The sequence below is a fragment of the Cryptomeria japonica genome, chromosome 5 (assembly GCF_030272615.1).
Source record: "Cryptomeria japonica chromosome 5, Sugi_1.0, whole genome shotgun sequence".
In the NCBI taxonomy this organism is placed as follows: domain Eukaryota; kingdom Viridiplantae; phylum Streptophyta; class Pinopsida; order Cupressales; family Cupressaceae; genus Cryptomeria; species Cryptomeria japonica.
Genome location: NC_081409.1, coordinates 676607302 through 676628242, shown reverse-complemented (window position 1 = coordinate 676628242; position 20941 = coordinate 676607302).

Sequence of the window (20941 nt, the reverse complement as noted above, 5' to 3'; positions counted from 1 at the left end):
ATCATTCACTTACATCCATCAAGCATCAAGGTGATATTTCATCCCACCATATCTTTCAATTATATTTTAGATCTAGGGATTATGGAGCAACAAATCATAAAAAAATTCATGCAAGCTTGTGTTTACGATTTATTTATTTATGTCTTTTCAATTCATGGCATGTTATTGTATCAACACTTGTGATCACATTCAAAGAGAATTGTATCATCAACCTTCATCAACTTTAGCAAGCTTGAAGTATCATATTCAACATTTTACTTTAGCACTTTCAAATTAATTTAAATTCAATTCAAGGATTATTTCCAAACCAGGGTTTGACTTAGGAAAACCTCTATCCACAACACCATTTTCCTCTTTTGCATGTGAAAGTGGTAGGATCTAAAGTCACAATTGCAAAAATGGGAAGAACAGATAGAGACAATCAGATCCAACTTTTGTAGAGACAAAAAGTGGAGGACAATTTTTCCCCACACACCTATGTCCAATAATTTTTCAATAAAAATTCAAGAGAATGCTTAGGACCATATCTTGATTCTAAAAAGACATTTGTTACTCACATACAATACCTCGAGGACAAGATTGGACCAAGCAGACCTATCTCACACTTTCAAGCCTAGATTTCAAACACAACTTACTCTTTGCTTCTTCTTTCCACATCTATACATTGTGTTTGCATATCTATTTTAAGATTTTCTTGTACATGTTGATTCTAGTCAATTTCACATCTTTAGCCCTAGAAATTGCATTCAGTTTACATATTTCCATAGTTAATTTTTAAATCAAACTAAGAGGTTGCATATTGAATTCACTCAACATTCAAACATTTAGGATTGAATATATTAACTCCATCCCTCTTTAATGTACTGAAAGATTGGAGATATGATCATTGCTTGTTTACATAGCTAAACTAGTCAATACATATTTCCACACATTACAAGTAAGAAGTATAAATTTAAGGAACCAAAAAGTAAAAGTGCCAAATCAAAAGGATTAGATCCATGCCTAGACAAGTGACCTAGAATTATATATTTGACTTAGTTAACACTCAAGATAAATTTCTAAATGGTGTGCACACCTAGGTTTCCTATTATTTCATTATGAGATGATTCATATTTGCATACATTTAGAGTTATCTCTTCTCTATCATACTAGAACTAAATACTTTTATTCTTTCACATTTAATTTTTAGCTCAACATTTAATATATTATGATATTATAGAAAGAAAGTAGAGGTATAGGAAAAAACTTCCTACACTAGTATAGAGAAGAGGTACGTGAAAAAAAACTAAATTTTTGTAGCTAGAAGGAAAATATAAAAAATGTGATATACCAAAAGTAATAAACTATATTGGGAAAACACATACTTCAAAAAAAATCATTGTGCTATACATTGATCAAAGGTAACACACTTCCCTTGTAGAGGCTAATACTTTATAAGAGTATCACTAATAAGAGATATGGATTAATGCATATAGTATAATAATGATAACTCAATGATGAACCACTAGTACCAAACCGATACTGAGAGGGGGGGGGGGGGGGGGGGTGAATCAGTACAAACACAAATACAATCCAAAATCGGTTTGACAACAAATACTACAAATGACTGACAAACAAGGATACTAATTAAAACAGAGTGCAACCGGTAACCTCCAGTACACCTCAAACAGTCATAAACTGGTCACTTACTAAGCTTTCCTCTTAGCTTAATACTATAATACCATTACGCTCTCATGCATGAACAGGTAAACTAACATCAGATCTTCATAACAGTGAGTTCAATATGTTTTATAGATAGGCATAAAACATAGAACCATCATATACTCAACAGGTAAAAACAAAGCATCACAAGATAAAAGCATTACACATGACACACATATTTTTCATGTGGAAACCCAATTGGGAAAAACCACGGTGGGGATGAATACCCACAAGTTGCTTTTGAACTCTTTTGAAGTCCGCTTTGTTAGGAGCCTTGTCTGGTTAAAGACATTACAATAGGTTCTGCTAGGAACCGATCCTGTTAGGGATCACCCGGTTAAGGGATGGCTATAATATCCGGTTAAGGGTTAAACCCGGTTAGGGTTACCTTGTTAGAGGATTTCAAGAACTCAATAGCTAAAGGATCTCCAGAGCTCTATAGCTTCTCAGAACTCATTAACCTCGAGTTACCCTGTTAAGGGATTTTGCATCAAGCCCAGTTAAGGCTACCCTGTTAGGGCATTTCACAACTGTTGAAGTGGTTAGAGATCAACAGGACTTACAATGATCTATTAACAACACTCAATGCTAATGCATATCCGTTTTGGCTCCTCTTCTCCTTCTGCACATTCACTTTGCAGGTATCTCTTCTCTCCTCTGGTCTGGCAAGAATCATGTATCACTTCCCTTGGATACACATTAACAACTTTTGCCAACAACCTTAGAAAGAAACACAACATCGACCTTATAGGAAATAGATAGGTCGATAGCAAAAACCCTAAACCCTAAACCTGTTAGGTTAAGCAATTCAAGAGGTTCAATCTTGACTGTTGAACCATACTGCATTAAATGCAACAATCTTGAATTGATCTCAAGACATTCTCCATCGTCCATTTTCCATCGATTTCATGACGGCTGATAACCCATCACGCGTTATCACTATTTGACAGACTTTGCACATTCCCGAGGTAGATAGGAATAGCCTTCTTCATGCAAGATCCTTCATGCACACAGAGCTTACGTGGCAACACGATCTGTTCTCCATTATACTGCTAACTCATCACACAAAGATCACCGATTGAGTCACACGGGCTTGAGATACTCCAGCCGAAAATCCTGAAGTGGAAACTACCTACCAACCGGTAGTAACACAATGCTTCCATGTGCTGGTTCCCATAACTGCATGTCGGTTCATACATATGCCGGTTCCACTCTCTTTTCACCTATCACATGTGCCGGTTCACACCATGTCACATATTGACATCAATGACAACATACAATATCATTATGTCTTCATGCTAGTTCACATAATGCCAACAAATAGTACCTACAAAAATTGCTATAAATATCTCTATGAGATAAAAAAATCTAAAATGTGATGACAAAAACCCTAGTTAGAACTCCAACACCCAAAGTTTAAGATGATTCCATGGGCTAAATATTGTATATTCCTTCAAATTTACATAAGCTTGTCATAATATACTCACTATCTTAGGTATTATATTTTTCCATTATTTTACTCATTCAAAGATGCCTTATGACATGTCATAGTATGCATGATAAGTACATTAGTAAGTGTAACTCCCTTTTACAACTTTTATATGTATCCTCAATATTTTTTACATTTCTAATAAAGGAGGCCCAACTTTTGGAATCTATTTTTTTTCTAGGAGGCATTTATTTTGAAATTATATAGCTTGAAGAGGTCCACACAGTAAGCATCACTAGAAGTGATAATAAATAAATAAATATACTTTTCCTAAAAATAAGCTGTATTTTCTAGAAATTAAGCTTCAATATTTAAAAGCCTTAAAAGCACATAGTTTGTAGTATTAATATTAGGAGCAAGGTTGAAACACCTATTTATTGGTGCTTTGACACACTTATAACATAGATGTAAATTTAGATTGAAATATGCATCTCTCTTGGAAATAAATTGAAATTTTGGTTGAAAGATGATTGGGTAAGTGCACCAAGATGGGAGACCAAAAGGGGGTCTTAAGTTGCCACCTTTTTTAGATAAAATCAGCAAAGTCAAAACTTCGATGATAAATTGAAGATAGGTACACTCAAAATTTGAAGATGCGACAAGAATAAGAGTTGAAGTGCTCTAAATCTACTATCTAAAATACTAATTTGTTTTTAAAACGGTGGAGATTAAGGGTTTCAAAAGGGGGAACCACATTTATTGGTCCTATTTTTATTAGAAAAACATAACATAGCACCAAATGTGGTGCCCCTTTATTTAAATGCCAATTTTTTTTTTTAATTTTGAAAATCACTTTGGTGAGAACCTAGTTAACACCATGTAGTTTATGCCAAAAAAAATTGCTAATTTTTTTATGAATATATGATTTCTTACAAATTTTTGAAATACAAACATCTTGAAAAAAAAATTGAGTGTGCTCACCCATAATTTTTTTGAAAACTAATCGAAAATTAATTTTTTTTTTCAATCTGGGTAGAATGGAGTCTTGTTTCTAAAAATGTAATTTGTTTCAAAATCCAATGAACAAGTAAAAAACTATGCACAAAATGGAAAACATTGGTTTTTGACATGTAATGTCGTAAATTGCACCTCACACAATTCCAAGTCACATAGGTACCTTCACTTTAAGTTGATTGGAAACCTTCTTCATCTCTTTCTCTTTTTGTTCTCATGGATTGGCTTATTAGATCAAGATTTGACTTTTTCCTAACTATTGGATACTGTTGAGAAGTTTGCGGGAAATATGTTTTGTCATTGTTGTCAACATATTTCTCTGTGTGTTCCAGTGTTGTAGTCAGATTAAATGAGTTGGTTTGGTTAGTATGTTGTAGATGAGTTGTTGCGTATTAAACGATTTTGAGATAAGTATCTCTAGTTGATTCAACTAAAGTTTATGTGTTCTGCATGGTGATTTGATCAAGTTATGTGGTTTGGTATTGAGGTTAGTTTTCAGTTGTTCAGTGTAGATCAGTGTTCTATATTTTTCTCTGCGTTGCTCTAGAATTGCAATATCTAGTTTCATGGATTTGGCAGAGTGTTTGGGACGCTAATTTGGTTCCTCAATTCTGATGGTTCATGATTTGGAGGTCCGCAAGTGAATTTTTCAGTTTGACAGTCATTATAGTTGGTGTTCTTGAGGTTCAGTATAATGGTGATGAAGATTATAGTAAGTGGTGATGTTGCAGTTGTTGTTGTTGTAATTCATGTTGCTTGTGGATGTTTCTATATCATGTTCTATCTATGTTGTTGGTCCGCATTGATTCTTGTGCAAGTTATTGATCATTTTCTTAATCCGGTGGTGTTCTTCGTGTTATGCGACATTCATGATGATTTTAGCATGTTGTGGATGTTTGTAGCGTAATTATTGGTGATTTTGCACATTCAAGTAGTTGATTTGGGTCCAGACTATGTCTTCGCCGACATTGTTTTGGTCCGCATATTGTTATTGTAGCGTGTGTGGTTGTAGAGTAGTATATGTGCTTAACTGGAACTATAACCAGACATGAGGATATGCTATTCTATCAGTTCATGATCCTCCGGATGTAATCTAAATATTTTTGTAAGACAATGAGTCTTCCTAAGGGTTGTAGCCCACTTTGTTATTGTGTTTCAGTAGTGAGCTCTAGGTAGTGTTCCTAAATGAATGTGCATTCCCCATTGTAATATTTCATATACTTCTAATAGGGTATCATCTCATTGTGGGTAGGTTCCCACCATGGTTTTTCCCTTGACTGGGTTTTCCACATTAAAAATATTGGTGTTGTGTGTGTTATTGATGTGTTGTTAATTTGTTCTTTTACTGTTAATTATAAGATCTAAATTTGTGTTTAAGTTAAGTAAAGTTTTGTGAAAAATGATCCCACCCCCTCTCAGTTTGCTCAATGTCGCCAACAATTTGTATCAGAGCTATATATTTTGAAAGAAGCTTGACCGCTTGAGGTGCTCTAGGATGGTAACCTTTTCTTACAAGAAGGATAGTCCAAGATTTGATGGAATGAACTACACTCTTTGGAAGAACCGGATGGAGTGTCACTTTAGACGCATCAGTGAAGATTATTGACAGATTACTAAGAATGTGTATATTATTCCTTTGAATGGTCCTGCTACTCCGGATGAGATAAAGGAGTTTGAATTCAATATTAGAGTAAAGAAAGCATTGTTGAGTGCCTTGACTAATTTGATGGATTTGTAGACTGCTCATGAGATCTAGAAGAAGTTGGAAACTTTGTATGAAGGTGATAATCATGTGAAAGTTGCTAAGTTGTAGAGATTGAAGGAAAAGTATGAGATGTTGAAGATGGGTGAAGATGATAATATTACCTCCTTTATGCAGAGAGTGAATGAGCATGTGTTGAACATTAGATGTGTCAGTGGAGTATTGGAAGAATTTGAGATTTTAGCTAAAGTGTTGAGATTATTGCCTCTTGCTTACAAGCACAAGGCTGCTATTATTGAGAAGATCTAGACAACGACTAATGTGACTAGAGACATGCTGATTGAGAAGCTTCTTGCCTTTGAGTTGAGAAAATTTGGTGAATCTCTTCCTAAGTCAGAATGTGCATTCAAAGCTACTATTTTTGGGAAGCAAAAATATGATTTGGGAGAAAGTTCTACTAGAGTGTCTAGATATGAGAAGGAGATGAGAGAGATTGAAGAGCTTGGAGCCTTGATTGCAAAAATATTTCCTAAAGGTATCAATACGTATGAAGGTAAATTGTCTCTTAAATGTTTTTCAGGTAATAAGATAGAACATTTTGCTTCAAGGTGTTCAGAAAGAGAAAGAGTTCCTAAGAAGACACTTAAGACATACAAGCCTAACTATTAGAATAAATGTTATTATATTGTTGATGAAGGTGTGACAGATGATGAATATGAGAAAGGTAATTATGGAGATGAATGGGTATTTATTGCTATCAAGGAAGATGATCCAGTGACAACTAATTCTACTAATTGCAATAATGAAGAGAAAGCTTTGGCTACTAAAGTTGAAGAGAAAGATGAATGGATTATTGACAGTGGTTGCTTGCATCATATGACATGTGATAAGAGTAAGTTTGTGAGTATGGAAAAGTATGATGGTGGTATAGTAAGATTTGGTGATGCCAGAGTTGGTATAATCCATGGTAGAGGTTCTATTTCTCTTGATGGTAATCATAATACTAATAATGTTTTATAGGTTAAAAGATTAAAGCATAATCTTTTGTGTATTGGACAGATGGTTGACAATGGATATGATTTAAAATTCAAGAATGGCAAGTGTAAGATCTTAAGTGGTTCTGGAATTGAGATTGCATCAAGTGCAAAGACTAAAGGTAATATCTTTCACTTGAATGCTAGTGGTAAAAGTTGTTTGATTGCTCAGGTTGGTGAAAGTTGGTTGTGGCATAAAAGGATGTGTCATGTGAATTTTGATTGCATGGTTAAGATAAGTTCTACTCAAGTAGAGAGAGATCTTCCTAAGTTGGTAAAGCCTACTAATTCGATATGTAAGGAATGTTAGTTAGGGAAGCAGACAAGAGTTACTTTCAAAATAAAATAGTATACTTCTAATGGAATATTGGATCTTATGCATACTAATTTGTGTGGTCCTTCTAGAGTGAAAAGCTTTTAGGGTGACAGGTATTTCATGTTGCCGATTGATGACTATTCAAGGATGGCATGGGTTACTTTCTTAAGGCATAAATCTAAAGCATTGGAGAAGTTAAAGATTTTCAAAGCTATGGTTGAGACTGAGATGGGATTAAAGCTGAAGTGCTTGAGATCTGACAGAGGTGGTGAATTTACTTCTAGTGAGTTTAATGCATTTTATGAAGAGAATGGGTTAAAGAGACGGTTATCTACTCTGCGGACCCCTCAATAGAATGGTGTTGTGGAGAGGAAGAATGGGACAATTCAGGATGCTACTAGAACCATGATGATTGAAGGAAATGTGTCACATATCTACTAGAGAGAAGTTGTGAGTACTGTTGTATACACTTTTTACAAGGTGCATATTAAAGGTGATACTAGTAAGACTCTTTATGAATTATGGTTTGGTCATCTTCCTATAGTTAGATATTTCAGAATTTTTGGAAGTAAATGTTATATTAAAAGAGATGAAGATCTAGGGAAGTTTGATGCTAGAAATGACGAAAGTATTTTTTTGGTTATTCTACTAAGAGCAAGGCCTACTGGTGTTTTAATAAGAGATTGAGGAAGATAGTTGAAAATGCTAATGTGAAAGTGGATGAAGGAAATGTGTATCAGCCCAGATCTTGTGGATATGATTCAGATGATCATGATGTTAGTTCAGATAAAGGAAAGCAAGAGCCGAACTAAAATCAAATTTAGATTGATCTGAAAAAGCCTAAAAAATGAAGGAGAAGGTGCTAGTACAAAGGAAAGAGCTCAACAGTCTAAAAAAAGATAAAATCCTAAGACTCTCAGGTATGTAAGGTTGAATCATTCAAAAAATCAGATCATAGGAGATAAGATTAGAGGTGTGGTGACTAGCAGAAGAATTGCAAAAGAGTATTGCTTGATTTCTAAAATTGAACCTAAAGATGTAGATGAAGCTTGTAAAAATTAAAATTGGGTCAAAGCAATGGAAGAAGAATTGAATTAGATTGATAAGAATAATACACGGATTCTTGTTAATAGACCTAAGGATAAAAATGTAATTGGAACTAAGTGGGTCTTTCAGAATAAATTGAATGAACAAGGTGAAGTTGTTAGAAATAAAGCAAGACTTGTTTGTAAGGGATATTCTCAGATGGAAGGTATTGATTTTGAGGAGACTTTTGCTTTGATAGCTAGAATTAAAGATGTTGGATTATTTCTTGCTTATGTTGATTACAAAGATTTCAAAGTTTATCAAATGGATGTCAAGTCAGCCTTTCTTAATGGTGAGTTGGAAGAAGAAGTCTATATTGAGCAACCAAATGGATTGCAGTGGATAGATGAAAAGGACATGTTTTACAAATTGAAGAAAGCACTGTCTAGACTGAAGCAAGCCCCTAGAACTTGGTATGCTAGATTGGATAGGTATTTGATGAAGCTTGAATTCAATAAAGGTAATGTTGACAACAATTTATATTTGAAGATTGATAATGATAACATTTTGATTGTTGAGGTATTTGTTGATGACATTATTTTTGGTGGAAATGATGGTTTGTGCAAGAAGTTTGTTGATGATATGCATAATGAGTTTGAGATTTCTATGATTGGTGAGATGAAATTATTTTTGGGATTACAAATTTCTCAGTCAGGTAAAGGTATTTTTATATCACAGTCTAAGTATGTGAAGGAATTATTGAAGAAGTTTGGTTTGGATGATGTTACGATAGTTGGTACTCCTATGGTTACAACTAGATGTAAGTTGACAAAGGATGATGACTATCTGAAAGCTAATCAGACTAGATACAAGTCTATGATTGGTGGACTATTATATTTAACTTAGACTAGGCTAGATATTATGAGTGTTGTATGTCTTGTTGCTAGATTTCAAGATGATCCTAAGGAATCTCATGTTGTAGCTATGAAAAGGATTTTCAAATATTTGAAAGGGATGTTGATTTTGGTTTTTGGTATCCTAAAGATGACGACTTTACTTTGAGTGCTTTTACAGATGTTGATTGGCCAGGTGACGTTGATGACCAGAAGAGTACTAGTGATGGTACATTTTTCCTTAGAAAGAGATTGGTTTCATGGATGAGTAAGAAGAAAAATGCTATTTCTTTATCTATTGCAGAGGTTGAGTATATTGATGCTGCTAAAAATTGTACATAAGTAATATGGATGAAGCAGATGTTGAAGGATATTAGAGTTGTTTTTGATGTACCTACTGCTATATACTATGATAATTCAAGTGCTATTAACATTTCTAAGAACCCGGTGTTGCATTCGAAGACAAAGCATATAACAATCAAGTTTCATTTCTTGAGAGAGAAGGTGAATGAGAAGTCAGATTGGAGTATGTGTCTACAAAGGAACAAATTGCAGATATCTTCACGAAGTTGTTACTTAAAGATACCTTTGAGTATCTTAGAGTGAAGCTAGGGGTGATTGCCCCTCCTGATGAGAACTAAGATGCATGGATTTGCATTAGTCCGAAGAAATTTATAGTTATATCTTGTGCTCTAGATTGATGAGTGGTGGTTGCTACTTAGGGAGAGTAGTCAATGTTGTCATTTGTTCAAAGAGTATTTGGCTAGAGATTGTTGAGATTTATGTGTCTTTGGCATTTCTATCAAATGGGGAGATAGTCATATTAAAAACTATGTAATATCCTAAGGGGGAGAAAGTGAATATTTGTATTGATATGAGAATATTGTTTTCTTTCTTTCCATAAACTATTTTTCACATTCATATGTTGACATCAATGCCAAAGGGGGAGATTGTTGGATATTATTGAGAAGTTTGCTACAACAATGCTTTGTCATTGTTGTCAGCATATTTCTCTATGTGTTCCAGTGTTGTAGTTAGATTAAATGAGTTGGTTTGACAAGTGTTTTATAGATGAGTTGTTGTGGATTAAAAGGTTTTGAGATAAGTATCTCTAGTTAATTAAACTAAATTTAATGTGTTCTGTATGGTGATTTGATTGAGTTGTGTGGTCTGGTATTGATGTTGGCTTTCAGCTGCTCAATATTGATCAATATTTTGAATTTTTCTCTATATTACAATATATTATTTCACAGATTTGGTAGAGTATTTGGGGCATTCATGTGTGTCCTCAATTATGATGGTTCATGATTTGGAGGTCCACAAGTAATTTTTTTAGTTTGACAGTCAATATAGTTGGTGTTCTTGAGGTTCGGTATAATGATGATGAAGATTTTTAGTAAAGGGTGGTGTTGCAGTTGTTGTTGTTGTAATTCACATTGCTTGTGGATGTTTCTAGATCTTGTTCTATTTGTGTTGTTGGGCTGCATTGATCATTTGCGCGTTATTGATCATTTTCTTGATCTAGTGGTGTTCTTCATGTTATGCAACATTCAATATGATTGTAGCGCGTTGCGGATGTTCGTGGTGTAATTCTTGGTGGTGTTGCATGTTCGAGGAGTTGATTTGGGTCTAGACTATGTCTTAGCTGGCATTGTTTTGGTTTGCATATCGTTATTGTAGTGTGTGTGGTTAATTTGTGTTATAATTTGAGCTGACCTTGAAATATAGATTGATTATTTGTATAAATTGATGTATTATATTGTTGCAAATGTATTTGTGTTGTATTTGTGGTATCAATAAGTGTGTGTAATGAGAAAATAATGTTTTATCTTTTGGTATTAGAGAAGAAGTGTGAACAAGTGTAGCAGAGCAATATATGTGCTTAACTAGAACTATAACTAGACATGAGGAGATGTTATTCTATCAATTCATGATCCTCCAGATGTAATATGAATCTTTATGTAAGATAGTGAGTCATCTTAAGGGTTATAGCCCTCTTTGTTATTGTGATCGAGCAATGAGCTCTAGGTAGTGTGCCTGAATGCATGTGCATTCCCCATTGTAATATTTCATATAATTCTAACAAGGTATCATCTTATTTTGGGTAGGTTCCCACCGTGGTTTTTCCCTTGACCAGGTTTTCCATGTCAAAAATCTTGGTGTTATGTGTGTTATTGATGTGGTGTTGATTTGTGCTTTCACTATTAATTATAGTATCTAAATTTGTGTTTAAGTTAAGTAAATTTTTGTGCAAACCGATTCCCCCCCCTCTCAGTTTTCTGCATTGTTGCTAACACTAAAAACATTGACTATTTGACTCTTAGACACTAGCATTCCATGAAGACATTCGCGCATCACGCTAGCATTTCATGAATATCTTATTCCATAAGTGGTTGTTTAAGCATTACACTTGCACTTGGAAGAGTTCGTAGCACCTCTATTCATGGCCATTTAAATTGGGATTCTTCCTTGGGCCCTATTTCTTGTCCATGGGAGCCTATTTCGGGGAATTTTGGATCATTTGAGACTATTATAGTCTTTTCACAAATTTTCTACATCTTGGTAATGGATTTCTAGTTTTTCTCTCATGCTATTATCATTCTCATAGATTTATCATCCTCTCTCTTGGAAAGTTACACATTGTTGGTGTTGGGAGTCTCTTCTCCTTTCATCTATTACATTTTTTTTTCTTAATCTCCATTAGCATATCATTGTAATAATTTTCAGCACCATTTGCTTGTTTATCTTTTATCCAATCCATTATCTTGGTTGTCCATAAAGGCGGAAATACCGAAACAGGGGTCTGACTATGGCAGTCTCTATACACAACCACAACATTTCTCCTTCTAGTTTATGTGAAGGTCTTTCATTAAGTGAGGAGAGTTATCTTGCTAGAGGATTCATAGTTGGACCTTGTGTGAGAATCCCCTTTTGTTTTATTTTTCATTGATACTATTGTTTTCATTATATTTATATTGTTAAAGATATTGTCATAATATATCAAAAAAATTATCCTTTGCACTCTGTGTACAACCCTTTGTACTTTGTCCATACAGGATGCTAGCATGTCACATTGTCGTCCTAGACCCATGAACGCATACTTCAACAAAGGACAAGCAGACTTCATTAGAGAGTTTCTATGGATTGTTCTTACGAGTTTTATATTTAGATAATTTTATTGTATCTCATATCCAATAATATCCTTTCATAGGTTTGGATAGTTAGTTGATATCTTCCTGGCTCACCAGAGTGACGATTTGGTGAGGTAGAAAAGGTTGGTTCACTCCTTGAGGTCTATCACTTTGAGAGTAGCAAATCCCTTCCTCTATATTTTGGTGAACTTGATGTGAACCGGTTGTGTTTTTATTTCTCATTGTGTGTGTGTTTGTGGTTATAAGTATAAAATAAAAATATATATAAAAAAACATAAAGTTTCTTTATCATCAAGTGTTGTAAGACACTTATGGTGCCCTTTTAGAGTGGTCAAAGTGTTGTAGATATTGTCTATGAGCTTTACGACCTAGATTGCCACATGGGCTATTGTAAGAAGTATTGTTAGGAAGATCATTCCTTTGAATTTTTTCAATCCCCATTCATCAGACCCGATGTTTAATGAACTGCTTCTTGATCCAAATGATTTCTTGGCTTCCCACCCTGTTAGGACCATTATGACATGGGGTCTTTCTCCATCTAGTTCATAGCCCAATTCTCAAAATAACACCTCGATGAAATCTCCCCCATCTCCTCCTACTATTTCTCATTACTCTTTCATTATTATTGAGTTTGAATAGATTCATTCATTAGAGGAGAACTTGAGAGATTTCAAAGGGTTCTTAAATAAAAAAATGTTCTCCCTTAGGCTGGGAATGTTGTAAACACTTTGAGAGACATGTTAATTTCATATAGAAGAGGCCTGGAGATTTTTGAGGGCATTATATTTGATTGTTAAGAATCATGTGCCCCTGGCAAGTACTCCTCCCCAAGGCAATCAATTTGACACCTCTAGTTCTCAGATTGGTTTGACATACCTGGGATGCTAGTACACAAGGTTGACTCATGACTTACTATTCCTAGCATCAATGCTTCTATCATCCCCTTGGGTTGCACTAGCATGTCTAGCAGTTCCATTATCACTTCCACCATAACTCATACCACTTCTATCAGTGTCGGTACTGATGGTATGATGAAAGAATAAGTATCTGGTATATTACTGAGAGGGGGGGGGTGAATCAGTAAACTGAAAAACTGATACAAACTTCCCAAACTCAAACTCACAAAGTAAACTTATCGATAGAATATCACTGTCAAGATCAATACTCATAAGAATACTCAACATCAACTGGTTAAATGTTATAATAACTTAACAGTAAACAACTTTAATCTTGTAAACATCCAAATGCTTAATCATATATCAACACACTCCATCTCTCAATGCTTCCAGTTATCATGCCTTATCAAAGGTTAATCAAATCAACAAATAAGATCATAACCACAAAACATTCACCACATGACACAAATGTTTATACGTGGAAAACCCAAATAGGTAAAAACCATGATGAGATGAGACTCAAAAGATAGCTATCTAAACTCTTCTAAAGTTCACCTTGTTAAAGCTTTTACAATAAGTCATGTTAAGAATTGATCCTGTTAGGAATCACCCGGTTAAGGGATCTACAAAATGCCTTGATAAAAAGAAAATACCTTGTTAGGAGTAACCTCGATAGAGGATTTGAGAATCCAATCTAATGGATCACCTTGTTAGAGGATTTAAGAAGTAACCAAGCTTGTCAGAGCTTACCCGGTTAGGGGATTTCAATTCTGCTGTAATTGTTAGAAGACAATAGGTTTTTCTTAATATGTCTGAATAGAACTACATTTGCTTGATCAGATCCTTTTAAGCTTCAATCTGCCTTTACTCAAACTATGGATCCATTCTCCGGCTAGGCAACCACACACTCAACTGATTTGAGCCAACACTTTGTCAACACTAAACAAAACAACTTCATCGATCTTAAATATAAATTAGTTAGGTCGATAACACAACAAAAACCTAATTCTCTCATAGAGATTACAAACAAATCGGTTCAAGTGTGACCGTTGGATTTACATAGCAATCTATACACATTCTTCAAGAAAATTCCAACTGCTCCATGATCACCACTTCATCGAACTTGTAACTCATCACAGGCTTTGCATTAGATACAATCCACTTTGCTCATTCCCTAGACAATCAAACAAATGTGCCAAAACAATTTGAACTTATCTTCTTACAATGATCACATGTGTCTCCATCATAGCCGCTCAACATATAATAAACCAACATACCATTTCAACAAACTTAATTGGTTAGGGTTTAACAAAAACAACTAGTAGGGTTTAACCTTATACACCGGTTACTAGTTCAACTCAGAAACTTACATACCGGTTTACAACATCTTCCTCAAATTTCTTCCTATCAGTTACAAGACAATATCAACAATAACAACAATATCGACAATATCATAAATACCATGTTACTATTCAATTCACATCAATGACAACATAACATATCATTAATGCAATCTTCATGCAAATGCCAACAGGTACTACCCTTGGTGATGGTACTATTCCTCAAGTTAGTGTTGGTGGAGGTGATGGTACATGTATTTCTCTGCCTTCAAATCCCATTTTGAACACTATATTGAAAAACATGGATCAATTGCAAAAATAACTCACGAACCTTGCATCTCCCTCTAGTCAATCCTCTTTACCTACTTATTACTATAAAAGCCTTCTCGATTTGACTATCCTTAACACTATCCTTCCCTAGGGGGCTTAAGTTTTGAAATTTGACCAATTCAATGGAGAGTATGATCCTAATGTGCATATTGATTCATTTATGACCATGTGTAGTGATTACCACAGTCTAGACTTTTTTTTGCTTAAGCTTTTCTTGCATTCCCTAAAGGGAACCGTGCTAGAATGGTATAGCTCATTACCTAATCATTTCATGATCTAGACATTCGATTAGATTATAGATTTGTTTCTCAAATGGTTCCAAGAAAATATTTGTAGCATGATCACCATCATAGACCTTGTTCATTATAAACAAAAATCGAATGAGAAGGTTACTGATTTTATTTCATGATATAAATCTTTCTCTACCAGGATTCCCTTTTCCATGCTAGATAGTAACTTGCAAAGAATGTTTATTATTGAGGAAGAAGTTGTCCCTTAATCGATATAAAAACTTTGATAACATGTATTATGCACTCACTTATTGCAAACATATTATGACTCAGTTCAGAGAGTTTTCCACAAATTCTAGTATTGGTGCTTTTGAGGGCATGCCCATGGAAGGATCTAGAAAGAAAACAATTATGGCTAATATTCTGGGTACATCTCAAATAGCTATTGCACAAGAACCAAAACATAATAGGGTCTTCACCAAATTGAATGACTCATAATTGAGTATAATGTAGAAGTTATTAAAAGATAATCTTATAACCCTTTTGTAAATAAGACATTTGCTTAACAATAGACCATACCCTCATTGGTATGATGATTCAAAATTCTATCAATATCACCATGTTCCTAGGTATGACACTAAACATTGTTATCATCTTAGACATGTAGTCAAAGACCATACTAATAGTGGAGCTATTAAGGTTGGTGAAAGAAAACACAAATCTAATAAATCTATTAATAAAATGAATAGTGAGTTATAGATTTATACGAATCCTTTTCCATCACATTCATCTAACTTCATCTTTGCATCATCTACGGATATGACATTAAATGAGTGCCCTTATGTTATCTTGGTTACTATCACTCCAATATCACCTCCTAGCCAAAAGATGAAATTCTCCAATCTATCATTCACCCTTCTAGATGCCCCATATTGCAGAGAACCTACTCCACTTTACATCCCTACCAAGCTCAATGGTCAAACTGTTACATGCATAATAGTTGATCCTTTATACAGAGTCAATGTCATCATAGAGGAGATATTGTTTGTAAATGGATGGCATAGGCAAAGATACGATGAGTGTCATTCTACTTTGAGAATTCATAATGGGTTGTCTCTCTCCTTTGGGCAGTATCACTTTGATAGTTGTCATGGGACCTAAGATCATTTCAATTATGTTTGTCATCATTCTTGAATCAGACCTCTTTCATGCTAAACTAGGTATTTCCTTATTGGTATCTATGGTTGCATTCCCTTCAGTTATTCATAAGTGTTTAAAATTTCCTCATGAGGGTTCGATGCATGTTTTTTGGGACCTTAGATAGTGACCACTGGTAGCCCATGGGGATTTTTGGCTAGATTTAATGAATAAGGCTTATTATCAATATAAAATTGGGGATTTGGTTTCTAAATTGGTCTATCCTAGTTATTTGTTAACTCCTCCTACATCAACTTATGCTCCATCCATTCCTATGCTAAACCTGTTGCTCCAAGTAGACCTCCTTGTCTTCCTAGGAATACACAACCTTTAGTGGTGTCTTCCATTCCTATGATTGCACTTAGTGTATACAAAATGGAAAGGCATGTGCACTGTCAGAGTCTATGGCCCACCCTCCCTTTGAGCTACCAATCTTGACAGATATCATTTGTCTTGCTCAATATGAGAAGGGGAAGCATTCCCCTTATGCTCATTCATCATCATTGGCCCCTACATCATAACCTTTGAGGGAACCCCTTTTTCCAACAATTCATCCTCGACCAAATTGAGGAAGGGCACCCATGGTCATGAATGTGGTGCCTATCTCATAGACACCTCTTTCTTTATCAATGGGGCCTTATCCTATGCTAGACATGGTGTCAAAGGCCTCTCCTTTGCAACACAATGCTCCCAAACCTCCCTAGGATTTAGCTCTTGTTCCCTATCTTTGCCACATTTAGTGTGTGTGTGAGCATAAGAACTATCGATAGGTGATGGCTTGGGAAAGTGATATTGCCTTGAAAACTAATGATGGGCCTTTGGCATCCATTCATTTTGCATTTGTTCTTGTTTCTTTGGAAGTTCCATCATTTGTATCACTTTTTGTGAAGGTATTCATTTCACAATCCTTGGATCCTCCTCTCATTACCTCATTTCTTGAGGTACCTATGTTATCTCAACCCTTGGATACACTATACATGCAAGTGGTCTCTAGTGCTGATTGGTCCTCCTATTTTGTAGCTGCTTCTTTATCAAAGCTTTCTTGGAGTATTCCAACCTACTATATTTGATGAGAGGCGTGTGCCTCCTTCACAACCTAATTGCATGTTAGATTAGGGCCCCATTCTAGAGTTTGATCATCACAAATTGGCTCAAGTATGTTCCTCACCTATATCTGTGACTATTTTAGTGTCTATTTCTTTGCCTGTTTTAGTTTTCATTGTTAAGAAGACCCCACCTTCCCCCGAGTTTGTCACTCCCTCTCTCATAGAGGCTGGTAGTCTGACTCCTATATCACCTCCTCAAATTATGTCACTCACTTCCTCTATAGAGGCATGTTTGTTCAACTCTTTGGAGATCTCGGTGTTGTCTATGATCTTCACCTGATTGTTGACTTTTGCCTCCTCTAAGCTTGTGGACACAGCTATTGAAGCTACCTCATTCCTCACTCTAGTTGCTGGTGAGGTGCTTGGTATTTCCCTTATGGTTGTTCCTCTCTAGGATAATCCTCCCTTCCCATATTATATAGATTTGGAGGACAATGATCTCCTAAGGGATAACCTCTAGAACAATACCCTTCTTATCTTGTAGATTAGAGTGTGTGCCTGTCTGTGTTCTCTTGTGCTTGATTTACATGCTTGTGCCCTCTTGGAGGACCCAAGTTACATTGTTTGCACTTGTAAATGAGATTTTGACTCTTTATATGTTGTTCTCTCCTACAGGACCCATATTACTCTATAGGTTCTTGAAAATAGGGGATTTTCTATTGTGCAACTTCTTCTATTTGTTAATATTCTTCTTCCTTTTGTCGTATCTTTCTTTTTGACATTTGAGGATGATGTAATATATTTGGGGCATTTAGGGCTTCTTCTATGTTGACCCACATCTTTGTTTTCTCTTTGTTTTTGTGTCTCCCTTTTTAGATCTGACAAATTCAACATTATGATGCCACACCCTTATGCAATCATATTGTTTATCTTATTATACTCAACTGCTATGGGTTCAAACATTAAATAATCATATCCCCCCATACTGCATTTTTGTCGATTTTGTGGGTCTTATGTGTCATTCACCAAGGGTGACATTCCACAAAAACATCTCACTATGTTGACGTGACACAACATTTCCTCTCCTTTGAATGACATGTGTTCCATGCATAGCATTTTAAGGGAGGGCTATCATATTTGCATCTTGGCATCATCTACATTTGCATCTTACTTATCTTAGTATTTAATTTATCTTGTTGCCTTAGTGGGGGCCAAACCACTTGATTTGTTTTATCCTATCACCTTTTGTAGAGGTCCATCCACTATCTATCAAATCAACCTATGGTCACCCAATCGTATGGCTATCTAGCATAAAATAATTTACTACCCATACCAATGAGATATTGCAAAATTATCACCCTATCATATGGCTAGATAGCATAACTTGCTATCCATATTGGAGACATCCTTTTTATCTCAACAATTTTTATATTTCATTTTCCATAATAGTGGTTCTCCATCACGAGAGGTCTATTTTTAATACATTATCTTCTCTTCTTTGTGCTTGATTGTTTTTATTTTTCACTTTTCATCTAGCATGTTTTTCTACAACTGACATGTTTATGATGGAACAACCTAAAAAAATCCAATGTAATTTTTCTCATTGGGGGAAACTTCATTCGTTTGGTATATTTTTCTTCCCCTTCATGACTCAGTAACATCTCTCTACTTTAGCTTCCCATCTCTCGATAATGATATGCCTGCTAAAGTGGGAGAAAATATAATGTCGTAAATTGCACACTGTGCAATTCCACGTCACATAGGCGCCTTCACTTTAAGTTGATTGGAGACCTTCTTCATCTCTTTATCCTTTTGTCTGCATGGATCGCCTTGTTAGCTTAGGATTTGCCCTTTTCCTGATCACATTGACTATTTGACTCTTAGAAAATAGTGTGTTGTCGAGATGTTTGTATGTCATGCTAGATTCTTGTGAATATGTCAATCCATAAGTGACCAAGTGAGTGTTATTCCTATGCCTAGAAGAGTTCATAATGCCTCTGTTTGCAGCCACCAACATTGATATTATTCCCTGGGCTCTATATCTTGTCCATGGGAGCCTATTTTGGGGACTTCTAGATCATTTGAGACTACTACACCCTTTTCACAGGTTTTCTACATCATGGTATTGGATTTCTCATTATATTTGTGTGTTGTAATCATTGTCATAGCTTGCTCATCTTCTCTCCAAAAATATTACACATTGCTAGTGTTGAAGGGGAGTCACTTGTCCTTTCACTTATTACCTTTCTGTTTTTCTTAGTTTGTGTGCAGGTATTTTGTTGAGCGAGGAGAGTTATATTTCTAGAGGTTTCATAGCTAGACCTTGTGTGAGAATATCCTTCCTTTTTTTTTTATTCTTCATTGATATTGTTGTTTTCATTATATTTGCATTGTTAAAGATATACATCATAATATATCAGAAAACTTATCCTTTGCACTCTTTGTATGACCCTTTGTATATTGTCCATATAGGATTCCAACACATCATTTTGTCCTCCTAGACCTGCACACATGTCCTTGGACAGAGGCTAAGTAGAGGTTGTTAGAGAGTCTCTATGGTATTTCATGTTTTATAGTTAGATAATCTTATTGCATCTCCTATCCATTAATATCCTTTCATGGGTTTGTATAGTTAGTTAATATCTTCCTGGCTCACCAAAGCACTAATTTAGTGAGGTAGCATAGGTTTGTTTTCTCCTTGAGGTCTATTTCTTTGAGAGTAGAAAATCCCCTCCTCTACATTGCAAAAAAAACACACTAACAAAAGAAAATAGAGATGAAAACCTTAACATAATCAAAATTTGAAAATAACTGTATGGTTAGATAGCTAAGAGAGAGCTTCTCATTATTTTAGTGTTTTTTTTTTTAGCATTAAAAGAAGTGCAAACCTGATGGAGAGCATGGATGAAAATGTTAGAAAAATTTATATGTTTTTAGAAAAAAAATTCTCAGGCCTTATATGTTTGTCCAAGCCTTTGGGTTGGATTCCCAAGAGAAATTCAAGCCAAAGGATAATGGTATGATGAAAGATCAAGGATCCGGTCAACTATTGAGAGGGGGGGTGAATCAGTAGTTGGAAAAATTGATAAACTTAACCAATCTCAAAATCAATCTCTCAAAGTAAACTTAGAACTATCAATGAAATATCACTATCAAGTTTAAACCGGTTGATTGTTACAATAGATTAACAGTAAACAACTTGAAACTCACAAACATCCAAATACTTTTATTGACATAAGTAAAACTTCATTTCATATTTCTTTCGATTATTATGACATATCAAAGTGAGTTAAGTAGTTAAGGAATTCAACCATAGAAAACATAACGACAAAAACATTCACCACTTGACATAACATTTTTGACGTGGAAACCCAAATGGGAAAAACCACAGTGAGATGAGACTCACAAGATAACTATCTGAACTCTTTTGAAGTTTGTTGTGTTAGGAGCCAAGCCTATTAAATATTTTACAAAAAGTCCTGTTAAGAACAGATCTTGTTAGGGATCACCCGGTTAAGGGATTGACTATAATGCCTTGATAGAAGCAATACCCTATGAGGAGTAACCTTTGTAAAGGATTTAGAATCCAAGCTAATGGATCACCGTGTTAGAGGATTTGAAAACAATAGGAGTTT